General features: G+C 44.0%; 1 long non-coding RNA gene across 8 annotated transcripts in view; it reads left to right on the forward strand.

Annotated features, from left to right (window-relative positions):
* The first annotated feature begins 1,513 nt into the window (after nt 1–1,513).
* The window catches only part of LOC109025754 (uncharacterized), a 201,597-nt gene continuing 190,998 nt past the window's right edge, over nt 1,514–12,112 (forward strand). For 6 of the 8 annotated variants that reach the window (XR_010129884.1, XR_010129886.1, XR_008677285.2 and 3 more), the window contains exon 1: nt 1,514–2,216. This is a non-coding gene — a long non-coding RNA (uncharacterized lncRNA). The remainder of the gene's footprint in view (nt 2,217–12,112) is intronic. The other 2 variants (XR_010129885.1, XR_010129883.1) reach the window with 1 other exon arrangement.

A 12,112-nucleotide genomic window follows, 5' to 3' on the forward strand; every position in this document is an offset into this window, starting at 1 on the left:
ACTAGTGATAAATCATTTGCTGAATGATGAGTCCTTCCATGAAGCCTTTTTGTGATTGTGCTGATTTTGCATCCTTCAGATGATCAGTGCGGATACTTTCCCTGCCCACACTAGAAGACCATTGGCCATGCCCATGGCAACGAATAGAGTGGAGGAAAGTCCCGGGGCGTCAGGCTCCGGCTCCACTTCTCTGCAATGCTCCTGGCAGGTCCTGCATGCCTCCTGTGACTGCTGTACCTCAGCTTCCCTCCTTTCCTGGTGTCAAGACTGTGGCCTCAGGTATGCACTTCCATCAAACATAGCACAATCCACAAAGAAGAGGCTATGTCTTTCCATCAGTGCTTTTCAAGAATTAGGAGGCTTCTTTAAAACAGCACCTCACCTGTCATGGCCCAAGTGCGTCAGGTGCCTGGGCGTGGAAACACAGCAGCTGGAAGAGGCCTTGGCGGGCTTAGGATGGAGCGAACCTCAGCTCTTCAAAGGCAGGGATGCCTTAGGCATCTAAGGCAGATCTGTTAACAGAATAGTCAGTCCTCAGGTTAGCTGTCGGACACCTTTTAAGTAAGAAGGGCCCACTGATGTGGTGGCAGTGAGAGGTGACAGCAGCCTAGCAGCCCTCGCTCGCTCTTGGCACCTCCTCGGCCTCGGTGCCCACTCTGGCCACGCTTGAGGAGCCCTTCGGCCCGCCGCTGCACTGTGGGAGCCCTTCTCTGTGCTGGCTGAGGCCGGAGTCAGCTCCCTCTGCTTGCTTGCGGGCAGGTGTGAAGGGAGAGGCGCCGGCGGGAACCGGGACTGAGGGCGGTGCTTGCCAGCGCAAGTTCCAGGTGACCGCGGGCTCCGCGGGCCGCGCACTCCCGGGCAGTGAGGGCCTTAGCACCCGGGCCAGCAGCTGCGGAGGGCCCGCCCACGCCTTGCTCTGGACCTCAGCCGCCTCCCCGTGGGGCAGGGATCGGGACCTGCAGCCCACCATGCTCGAGCGCCCCACCTTCCCGCAGTGGGCTCTTGGGCAGCCCGAGCCTCCCTGACCCGCGCTGCCCCCTGCTCTGCGGCGCTACCCCCTGCTCAGGGGCGCTGGGTCCCCTCCACCGCCCAAGGGCTGAGGAGTGCAGACCTGTGCCCTGGGGGACTGGCGGGTAGCTCCACCTGCACCTGGCGCGGGATCCTAGTGTGCTGGATCCTAGGGCACGGGATACACTAGGGGAAACCAGCTGAGCCCCTGAGTCAGGTGGAGACTTGGAGAACTTTTGTGTCTAGCTAGAGGATTATAAATGCACCAATCAGCACTCTGTGTGTAGCTCAGGGATTGTAAATACACCAATCAGCACCCTGTCAAAGGGACCAATCAGCTCTCTGTAAAATGGACCAATCAGCTCTCTGTAAAATGGACCAATCAGCACGCTGTCAACACGGACCAATCAGCTCTCTGTAAAACAGACCAATCAGCTCTCTGTAAAATGGGCCAATCAGCAGGATTTGGGTGGGGTCAGATAAGGGAATAAAAGCAGGCTGCCTGAGGCAGCAGTGGCAAACAGCTGAGGTTGTGTGGTGGAACGTGGGTGCTTTGTTGTTTTAGTATTCGCAACAAAGCTTGCTGCTGCTACTCGTTTGAGTCAGCAGTGCTTTCGTGAGCTGTAACGCTGACTGCAGAGGTTTGCTGCTTCGGTATAGAGGCCAACGAGAGTACGAACTCACTGAGAGGAATGAACAACTGTGGACGCGCCGCCTTGAGAGCTGTAACAGCGCGAAGAAGGTCTGCAGCTTCACTCCTGAAACCAGCAAGACCATGAACCCAGCAGAAGGAAAAACTCCGAACAGTTTTGAACATCAGAAGTAAACTGGTCACACTGTCTTTAAGAATTGTAACAGTCACTGTGAGGGTCCGGTTTCATTCTTTAAGTCAGTGAAACCAAGAACCCACCAATTCCGGACACAGCACTAGATCCAGATTGGCAAAAAAGGGCCCTGGGCTTGCTCAACCGAGAGAGACAGGAGAACGGAGAGGGCAGCCTTAAGGAAGGGTGTGACCTAGAGGCTGGGCCAGGGGGTGGAACCAAGAAGGACGAGCGTAACGCCTGGCTCTTTCCACCTCTGTTCATCACCATTCTTTTTGCTGTGATTCCAACGTTTCGTATATGTGAAAACATTTTGAGGGAAGACTCACGAGAATCGTTTCACAAACTTATAAGCAAGAGTTCAGCAAAGTCCCAACGTGGGAAGTAAGTAGATAAAAGTCAATTGTTTTCCTTACACTGTAGTAATAATGTTGAATATGTTATGGAAAATATTTTGTTTACAACAACAAATAGACTAAGCCAACAGAAGCCATAAAATCGTAGATAAAAAAACTGGAATTTACCGTAGAGTCACAAAAGATTTCAGTAAAAGGAAAGTATTTCTGCAGGGAAAAGAGTACTGCTAGTATGTCAATGCTTTTGACAATGATTTTGTATTTGTTACTTGGAATGAGAGGTAGATTGTGAGCAGGTATGTGTTTGGGGAAGGTAACTTAATAAGCGTGGAATTAAATGAGTGGAATGGGGCATGGTGTAGATAGTGCGTGGGTTTACACGGGGTGTGTAGGTGGGTAGTGGGGTCGGGTAGATAGTTGAGTGAGTCAGGGCCGAGGGTAGCGAGTTGTGTGGGCTAGGGTGTGGATACTGAGTAGGGGACGGCAGCGTGTGGCTTAGAATTGTTGCTTGAAGAATATTCTGCTTTGTTCAGAAGACTGTTTTGAATCTAGTTGTGTTGTACTATAGTAGCAGTAGAAATTTTAATTGCTTTAAATATTTTATGTATGTATGTATGTATGTATGTTTTATTTATGTATGTATGTAAGAGAGGGGCTTACATACATACTAAGCCACTCGGTGGCTTAGGCTCAGTGCAGTGGTGCCATCAAGGCTCACTGCGGACTCAAAATCCTGAGTTCAAGCAATTTTCCCACCTCAGCCTCCTGAGTAGCCAGGACTACAGTATCATCATGCTCAACTAATTTTGTATTTTTGTAGAGACGGGATATTGTTGCTTGTAGATGTTGCCCAGGTTGGTTTGGAACTCCTGACCTCAAGCAATTTTCCTGCCTCGGCTTCCCACGTAATAACTGCGTGGGTTTAGATAGTGTGTGCTGTTGGTTTTTCTAGGTGACATTTGAGAGTTTAATTATTTTGCCTCATTTTTCTTTGGCCATACAGATCTAGCCAAGCGTAGAATAACTCGGTTTGGCAGAGGACAATTGGTCCCTCTTCTTTTCTTTTTTTTTTTTTGTTAATCGGATTTAAAAAAAATGTATAATTGACACATTATCATTGTACAAGTGTATGGAGTACAGTGTGATGTTTCCATGCACACAATGATCAAATTGGAATAATTACCACATCCATTACTTTAGACGTTTATTTTTTCTTTGTGGTGACAACATTGAGTATCTTCTGGTTATCTTGAAATATACACTACATTATTTGCTATGGTCACCCTACTGTGCAATAGAAATCATTCCTCCTATCTGTGACTTTGCCCAGATGACCAACCTCTCTGGTTCCCCGCCTCCTCCCTACTCTCCCCAGCGTCTGGTCACTATAACTCATGAAATCAACTAAGGTTCCAGATATGAGTGAGATCCTGCGGTGTTTGTCCTTTATGCCTGTTTTATTTCACTTGACGAGAGTCCTCTGGGTTCCCACACTGCCTTTCTTAGGAGTGAGCTTTTGCAGTGTTGTGGATCAGCTGCGGGGGATCAGCCTCTGGGCGCTGTGGTCCTGGCCCTCTTGTGCTCCGCTGCCCCCTGCTGCCCATCCAGGGTATGCACAGCGAGTGGGGAAATCCTATGCCGCCTGTGAACGTTCCCATTATGTCTCGTTTCTTGTCCAAAAAATGAGACTTAACGTTTTCATTGCTTCTATTCACTTTAGAAGAATGAACAGAAAGCACTCGCTACCCTTTAACCTAAATCAGAGTATAAGCCAACATTTCTAACAAGAGTACGGATTCTTTCTTACCTTTGGAGTCCACGGACCCTTAAAAGGTACGTGGGTGGTGGCCGGGCGCGGTGGCTAACACCTGTAATCCCAGCACTTTGGGAGGCCGAGGCGGGTGGATCACGAGGTCAGGAGATCGAGACCATTCTAGCTAACAGGGTGAAACCCCGTCTCCACTAAAAATAGAAAAAATTAGCCGGGTGTGGTGGCGGCGCGGTGGCGGGCGCCTTGTAGTTCCAGCTACTCGGCAGGCTGAGGCAGGAGAATCGCTTGAACCTGGGAGAGGGGAGGTTGCAGTGAGCCAAGATGGCGTCGTTGTACTCCAGCCTGGGTGACAGAGTGAGACTCCTCATAAATAAATAAAAATAAAGAAATATGCGGGTGGGCCTCCTGGAGGTGACCAAGCCCTCGTGACAGTTAGCATGAATGCGTATTTATTTAAGGCTGCACCTTTGGCTTTCACAAGATTCTGTATAGGATTCACATTCCCAGAAGTTTAATATACATTGCTCTGGAGCAGTGACATTGAAACTTTTTGGACTGTGCACCTCGAATATGTGTATTTACTCATAACTTCTATGCGAGTACTAAGTGATGAGCTGAAGGTGAAATAAGGATGTCTTTCAACATCCTTATTCATGTCTTTCAATGTCTTTTAGTGTCTAATGCTGATGGGTTCATAATAGCATTAGCCGATATCGCAAGTCACACAGGCAGAGGTTTGCCACCAATGGTGGAAATATAACCATACTCCTCCTTGACAGTTTCTGTTCAACTTCTTTCCTTCTGTGATAAATATTCTCATTGCTTCTATCTTGAAATGTGGTTGATGAAGAACTAGTATTAGAAGTAGTCTACTCGGGAGGCTGAGGCAGGAGAATGGCATGAACCTGGGAGGCGGAGCTTGCAGTGAGCTGAGATCGTGCAACTGCACCCCAGCCTGGGCGACAGAGCGAGACTCCATCTCAAAAAAAAAAAAAAAAAAATTAGTAGTATTAGGACCCTTCTCCTAATACTAGCTATTTTTTTGAGGTTCCCCTGGGCTGGCATTATTAGTAGCATATTGAATCTATAGTGAATACACAAAACTCTTTTTAAAGCCACTTTTCCGTCTTGTGAAGTTATTTTGTTTAAAATGAATCAGCAATCCAATCAACAATTGGCTCTGATACAAGCCCTTTCTCTATAGTGCCTGGATAATATTTTTAAAATATTGTTTGAAAGTCTGATTTCTTTTTCTACCTCCCTATTAGTCTTGAATATTACTACCGTTTACAAAACAGCTAGGTCGGTCTGGGATTCATTGCTTCTAGGAAGGAATGTTTTGATATTACTGTGTAAACATCTATATTTAAAAAAAACCCTGAGAATTAACTCAGTATTATGACTAATAATAAGGTTCACTAAGCTGGCTGAATACCAACATGTATGTACATGTACAAGTACATACGTGTACAGCACCATTCCTCTATGTCGGCAAAACCAGCTGGTAAATCGAGTTCATTCAACATGTGTGTATTGAGTGTGGATTTTCTTCTAGGTCCCTTTAGCCTTGAGACTATGGCCTTGAACAAAGCAGATGAACCCCTGTTTTCACTGGCATTTATATTCTAGTAAAGATTGACAGAGAATTAACAAATAAGTAAAATACGCTAAGTGAGATGTGTTATGGCCCCTGGAAGATGCAGAAGTGAGGAAGAAGAAAGATGATTGTGGGCGTGGGGCTGCAACTTTAAATAAGGGGTCATGGAAGGCCTCATGGAGAAGGTGTAAATTGGTAAAAACCCGGAGGTGGTGAAGGAGAGAGCCATACGGGTTTCTGGGGGGACAGCACGCCGGGCAGAGGGTAAAGCAAGTGCAAAGGCCTTGACATAGAAAGCTTACCATTCTGGAAGCAGCAGGAGGTCAGTGGGGCTGGTCAGTGTGTGTGCATGGGAGATGTGTTGTAGGAAATGGGTTAGAGAAATAGGTGGAAGCTAGGTCTCACAGGATTTCAGAGACTGTTGGTGAGACACACGGAGGCTTCAAAGAGGAGTGGCATCATCTGGCTTTTTATTTTTTTTTCTTCCACGATGATAGCGCACTGCAGCCTCTTAACTCCTGGGCTCAAGTCATCCTCCTGCCTCAGCCTCCTGAGTAGGTGAGACTACAGTGTACCACCAATACCCAGCTGATCTGGCTAAATTTTTAACAGGACATATCTGCCTGCAGAGCAGAGACTAGGCAAAAGGTGGAAGAGCAGAAGTGACTTTGGAAGAGCTGATATTTTTTAATAATAAAATGTCATTCTTGGGCACCATGTCCCTCAGAATCTTGAGGCTTATGGGCAGTCAGGGGAACTAGCATATTCTCAGCTCTGTGCCTCACTTGTCAAATCTTTGCTTGCTCCTACAATCTCACAAAATCTTGCATCCTCTGAACCTTGTTAGTGCCCATTCCTCTGTTGTCTTTATGTCTTCTTCCCTAGGACTTGTCCTTAAAGCATCTTGCTTATGTATCTGCCTCCAACTTGGAGATCCTTTTGCCCTGATGCTTGTGGAACCACATTGCATTTGAGAAGCGGGATTTTCTTTGTATTTGCCTAACCATGAATTCTATTTGGCTGTATATGAACACAGCTGTCTTTCTCCTCAATGTGAGTTTAGGTTCAGAGGACTAAGACGTGATGTCCAGTCAAAAACTGGGTTATGTAGTGGTGTACCTAGTTACAGATCAGAAGGTATCTTTGAATACAGGTTTTATGCCCCTAAATTTCTTTACCCTAAAAGGAGGCAGGGCCCTTGTGAGTGGATTAATGCCATTATTCCTGGAGTGGGTTCCTGATAAAGGGATGAGGTTTTGGCCCTCTTCTTTCTGTTTCTCACCGTCACACGTCTGCCACCGGGTGATGCAGCACATGCTCTTGTCAGATGCCAGCACATGCTCTTGGACTTCCCAGACTCCAGAAACTTGAGTTTCTGTTTATTCTAAATTACCCAGTCTGTAGTTTTATTCTATAGCATTGACATTATCCTATTTTATCCTGTCCAATCCTGTTCTATCGTAACTGTCAGTCCATTTTGCATTGCTATAAAGGAATATATGAAACTGGGTAATTTATAAAGAAAAGAGGTTTATTTGGCTCTGCAGACTATACAAGAAGCATGGTGCCAGCATCTACTTGGCTTTTGGGGAGGCTTCAGGAAGCTTTTTCTCATGGCAGAAGGTTAAACAGGAACAAGTGTGTCATATGGTGAGAGAGGAAGCAAGAGAAAGAGGAGGAGGTACTGGACTTCTACAAAAACCAGCTCTCATGTGAACTAATAGAGTGAGAACTCACTCATTACCGTGGGGAGGGCACCAAGCCATTCATGAGGAAGCCGTCCCCATGACACAAACACCTTCCACCAGGCTTCACTTCTGACATCGGGGATCAGATCACATTTCAACATGAGATTTGGAGGGGACAAATATCCAAACCATATCACTAACCTATGCTATCCTATTCCATCTCCTTCCATTTAAAAATGATGGTCAAGCCAGGCACGGTGGGTCATGCCTGTAATCCCAGTACTTTGGGAGGCTGAGGCGGGCAGATCACTTGAGGGGTCAGCAGTTTCAGACCAGCCTGGCCAACGCGGCAAAAACCCATCCTACTAAAAATACAAAAACCAGCCTGGTATGGGGGCGTGTGCCTGTAGTCCCAGCTACTCAGGAGGCTGAGGCACGAGAATTGCTTGAAGCTGGGAGACGGAGGTTGCAGTGAGCTGAGATTGCACAACTGCACTCCAGCCTGGTTGACAGAGAGACTCTGTCTTTGAAAAAAAAAAAAAAGATGGTCAAGACCCACTGCATAGGGTCCAATCAGGGAAGCAGAGCCACCATGAGTATTATAGATATGAGATTGCTTATAGGACTTGTTACTTTTACACAGTTACACAATTACAATTGTGGTGCCTGGGAAGCTTTGTTTAAGTGGAGAAGTAAAGGTCTGAAAGAGGACAGTGGTTCAGAACTACACAGGGAAGAAGTGAACAAGTCTGAGGAAAGCTGTCGCCTCTTCAGCGATTGAGGTTCTGAGGTGGTGGTTGTGGGCCCGCAGAGCAGGCAGCTGGGAACAAACACTGGACATAAGGTGGAGAAGGAGAAAGACTGGAACTCATGGAGATAAGCGAGAGGACAGCCTGGAGCCTGGTCTGTCTCTCATGGAATCTAACTTTGAAGATGTGTTTGAACAGCAGAAAACTCATCTTGGAAATATATACATGTCTGGCCTGGGAGCACCGAAAGAGATTATCTGGCAGGTGCTGCGGGAGCTGCAGGCCAGGCTGCTACCCCGTGCAATCCCGCGTCAACAGGCTGAGCCGACACATCAGTGACAATGCGCACAATCCGCTGCTGTGTTGGGGCCATATGTTGAGCTTCTGACAGTCATGGCAGCGGCTTCATGTCAATTTCCACATCTTGCACAGATTTCTCTTACAGCCAGCTCCAATCTGGTGCCATGCATGGAAGGGAAATTTGGAAAATAGGGTTCTAGTTTAGGTAAGATTACAGTACAAAATCAGCCCCTCCAATAATGAGGTGGCTTCAGTGATGTGCTGGAGCCAGCTTGAACCAGCTCGTGGGAGCCAGTTGTTAAATTTTCAGGAATTTTGCTAGCCTGTAGTTAAGCACAACGATTATTAAGGTTATCTGAACTTACAATTAAAATTATGCTTGAAAACAAAGACAATACAATACTCCAAACTCACACTAATACTTTCAGTTTTGTCTATTGTATCTTAATGATGGGTAGCAAAGTCTTGGCTCAATTCTTCCAGGTTCCAGCTGCTACGTTTTCTGTTGGCTTACTGGGGTCTCACCCATACATTTGAAGTTTAGTAGTCAGCCAGACATTTGGAGGATAATTACATGCAGATTCTGGGGTACGCTTTCTCCCAGGATTTTCCTTATACTTTCCTAGCTGTTCTATCAGACTCTAAACTCTGTCTTCTAGCACCTCTTGCCAGAACAGCTATAATTTTCTCACCCTCAAAAGCTGTGCCCACGTATCGGGTGGTACGCATAGGCAAAAAGCCACAGACTCATACATGTTCCCTTCTAGGTTCCATCTTTCGAGGCTGGACATCCCTCCAGTTTCTGCTTGCATTATTAGCCTGGGCTCCAGGTGCCTTCCATAGTCATTTTGTTTGGTTTTAACTGTATTTTATTTCTGAAGGAGACTTAGTCTGATCAAGCTACTTTGCCATTACCAGAAGCTGGATTATTTCTGGTTATTTTGGGAATTCTAGTTATTTTTAAATTGAAATCAGACTTTATGCCTGAAAACACCTGGACACTGGAATTGCTGAGAGGAAGTCTCCTATTAATTTTTTTAAAATGGTGGGGCAGGTGTCTTTTACTTCTGGTAGGCTTTTGGATTTTCCTCTCATCCCTAATGTTTTGCAGTTTCACCATTGTGTGTCCAGGTATGATTTTATTTTAATTTTGTTTCTAAGAATTAGTAGATGGAATTGACTTAATTTTTCTAAATTAATTGTGAACATGCAGTTTTAAGAAATAACACACAGACAATCTATATACTCCTCACCCAGTTTCCCCCCATGGTAACATCTTGTGTAAGTATATAGTATGATTTCACAACCAGGAGGCTGACGTTGATAGGATCCATTGACCTTACTCAGATTTCACCAGTTTTACATGCACTCATTTGTGTCTGTGTGTATTTTTTGTTCTATGCAATTTTGTCACCTGTAGATTCCTGTGATGTCACCACAGTCAGGATACAGAACAGTTTAGTCCTAACAATTTCTTTTGCTACCCTTTTATAGCACCACTTTCTAGTGACTGCCTACCACTAATCTGTTTGCTATTTTTTTTACAATTTTAAAAATTGATGCATAATAGATGTACATAGTTTTGGGGGTGCATGTGATAATTTAATACTTTCATGTAATTCGTAAAGATCAAATCAGTGCACTTGGGATATTCATCACCTTAAATATTTGTCATTTCTTTATGCTAGAAACATTGAATTATTCCCTTCTAGTTACTTTGAAATGTACGATAGATTATTATAAACTATAGTTGCCCTACTGATCTACAGAACACTATCTTTTTTTTGTTTTCCATCTTTATAAATTTATTTTGAAAACATTAAAGAACATTAAAAAGTTATGCATTATGTAGCCTTTGCAAAATATTTAACAAAATATTTAAAAATAAAAATAAAAAATTTAAAATAAGTCTCAGTGGGAGGGTTGATCTGAAGCAACTTAATTTGCCATGTCTGGGACTCGTCTTCAGAATTTGATTTAGTTTTCTGTGATCTAATATTAGAAACATGGCTTTTAATAATTTTCCTTTGCATTTCTCTCCTCTGTGTCTAAAAGAGACAAGCTTGAGCCCACTCAAACATTTTTCATGTTTGAATTGATTTAAAAAATGTGAGCCTTTTTTTAGTAGTGTTTTCTTCTGAAGGGAAGCATCCTTGGAGAAAAAAAGTGGAAAACATTCAAATAATCTTCACTATTTCTTATAGATACTGCATATCATCTTCAGTTACCATGCTGGGCTCTCAATGAACCTTGCAAATTTCTGATGGTATCAGGATATTCTGTTGCTCACTCAAGCTGTTGATTCTTGATTTAAAAATTCCTCTACTCATTGAGAATCTAAAGTGTATTCCTTGTTCAGTTTGGTTGTCTTAACTTGTAAACCTTCTATATCTTTTATCATGATGCTGCTTTTGCTTTGTTCATTGTTCTCTAAAGTAAGTAGCTATATCTGCAGAGTGGGGCTTTCACAACAGCTTCTGAGGTTGGCCCTCTGGCTTACTATATAGACTTCTGCTTGCCTGATGTTTTCTCACGTTTTTGCATGTACATGTTAGAGGGTTGAAGCTGTCTCTGGGAGCAAGTGGCTAACCTGCTGGGATTGCTTGCCTTTGGCATCCTGTGAGGTCAACCATGAAGTCACGACTTTCCAGGATTGTAATGGAGCAATTGCTCATTTCCTCCATGTCCCCTCATCCTGTGTTACCAGGAAGACCACAGACTGCCCAGGGACCAGGCTCATGGCTGGAAGTGGCAGCTTGAGGTTGGCCAGACCACACTCTCACTATGATGTCCACAAATACTGCTTCTGGGATGTCTGTTACACAGATATTGGAGCCTCTCACTCTGTCCTCCATAAATCCTACCTGCTCTTCCATACATTCTTTTCTCTTTGTCTGTATATGATGCATTCTGGGTGAATCTCTTGGTACCTCTGTTAGTCCATTTCACACTGCTGATAAAGACATAGCCAAAACTGGGCACTTTACAAAAGAAAGAGGTTTAATGGACTCACAGTTCCACATGGCTGGGGAGGCCTCACAATCATGGCAGAAGGTGGAAGGCATGTTTCATAGGACAGCAGACAAGAGAAGAAAGCTTGTGTAGGGAAACACCCCTTTTAAAAACCATCAGCTCTTGTAAGACTTATTCACTATCACAAGAAGAGCACGGGAAAGACCTGCTCCCATGATTCAATTATCTCACACAGGGTCCCTCCCACAACACGTGGGAATTATGGGAGCTACAATTCAAGATGGGATTTGGGTGGGGACACAGCCAAACCATATCAGTACCATATTCCAATCAAATAATTTTTCCCTATTTTGTCCAATTTACAGTTTATCCCATTAACTGAGTTTACTTATTTCATTGATAATTTTTTTATTTTCCAGATTTATAATTTTTTTATACTTATCTAACATTTTATAAATTTATTTTATACTTTTATTAATGGAAGTCATGCTTTTATCATCTTAGATATCATAATTATACTTATTGAACACAATGCTTAATCATTAGTTTCAGCTGGTGTGAACTCACACTCCTATTTTTAAAATGTTATTGACTGTTTTTCTTAGAGAATAGCTCCTTTGAGTTGGATATTTTCTTGCTTTTGTTCAATTCTATTCTTTATTTGCTTTTCCTTGAGTCTCTTTTCTTATCTGCTAATTTTCTAGTTTTGCTCTTGCTCTCAGCCAGCCCCTAAAGCCTCCTGGCCTTAAGTAAATATCATGATGGATTTCAAGGACTTCTGTTCCATTATGATACTGGGAATATTATTTAAAGTAACTAGAGGTAGGTAGGTTTAGTTTCTCATCA

Source organism: Gorilla gorilla, chromosome 12, assembly GCF_029281585.2.
Source record: "Gorilla gorilla gorilla isolate KB3781 chromosome 12, NHGRI_mGorGor1-v2.1_pri, whole genome shotgun sequence".
In the NCBI taxonomy this organism is placed as follows: domain Eukaryota; kingdom Metazoa; phylum Chordata; class Mammalia; order Primates; family Hominidae; genus Gorilla; species Gorilla gorilla.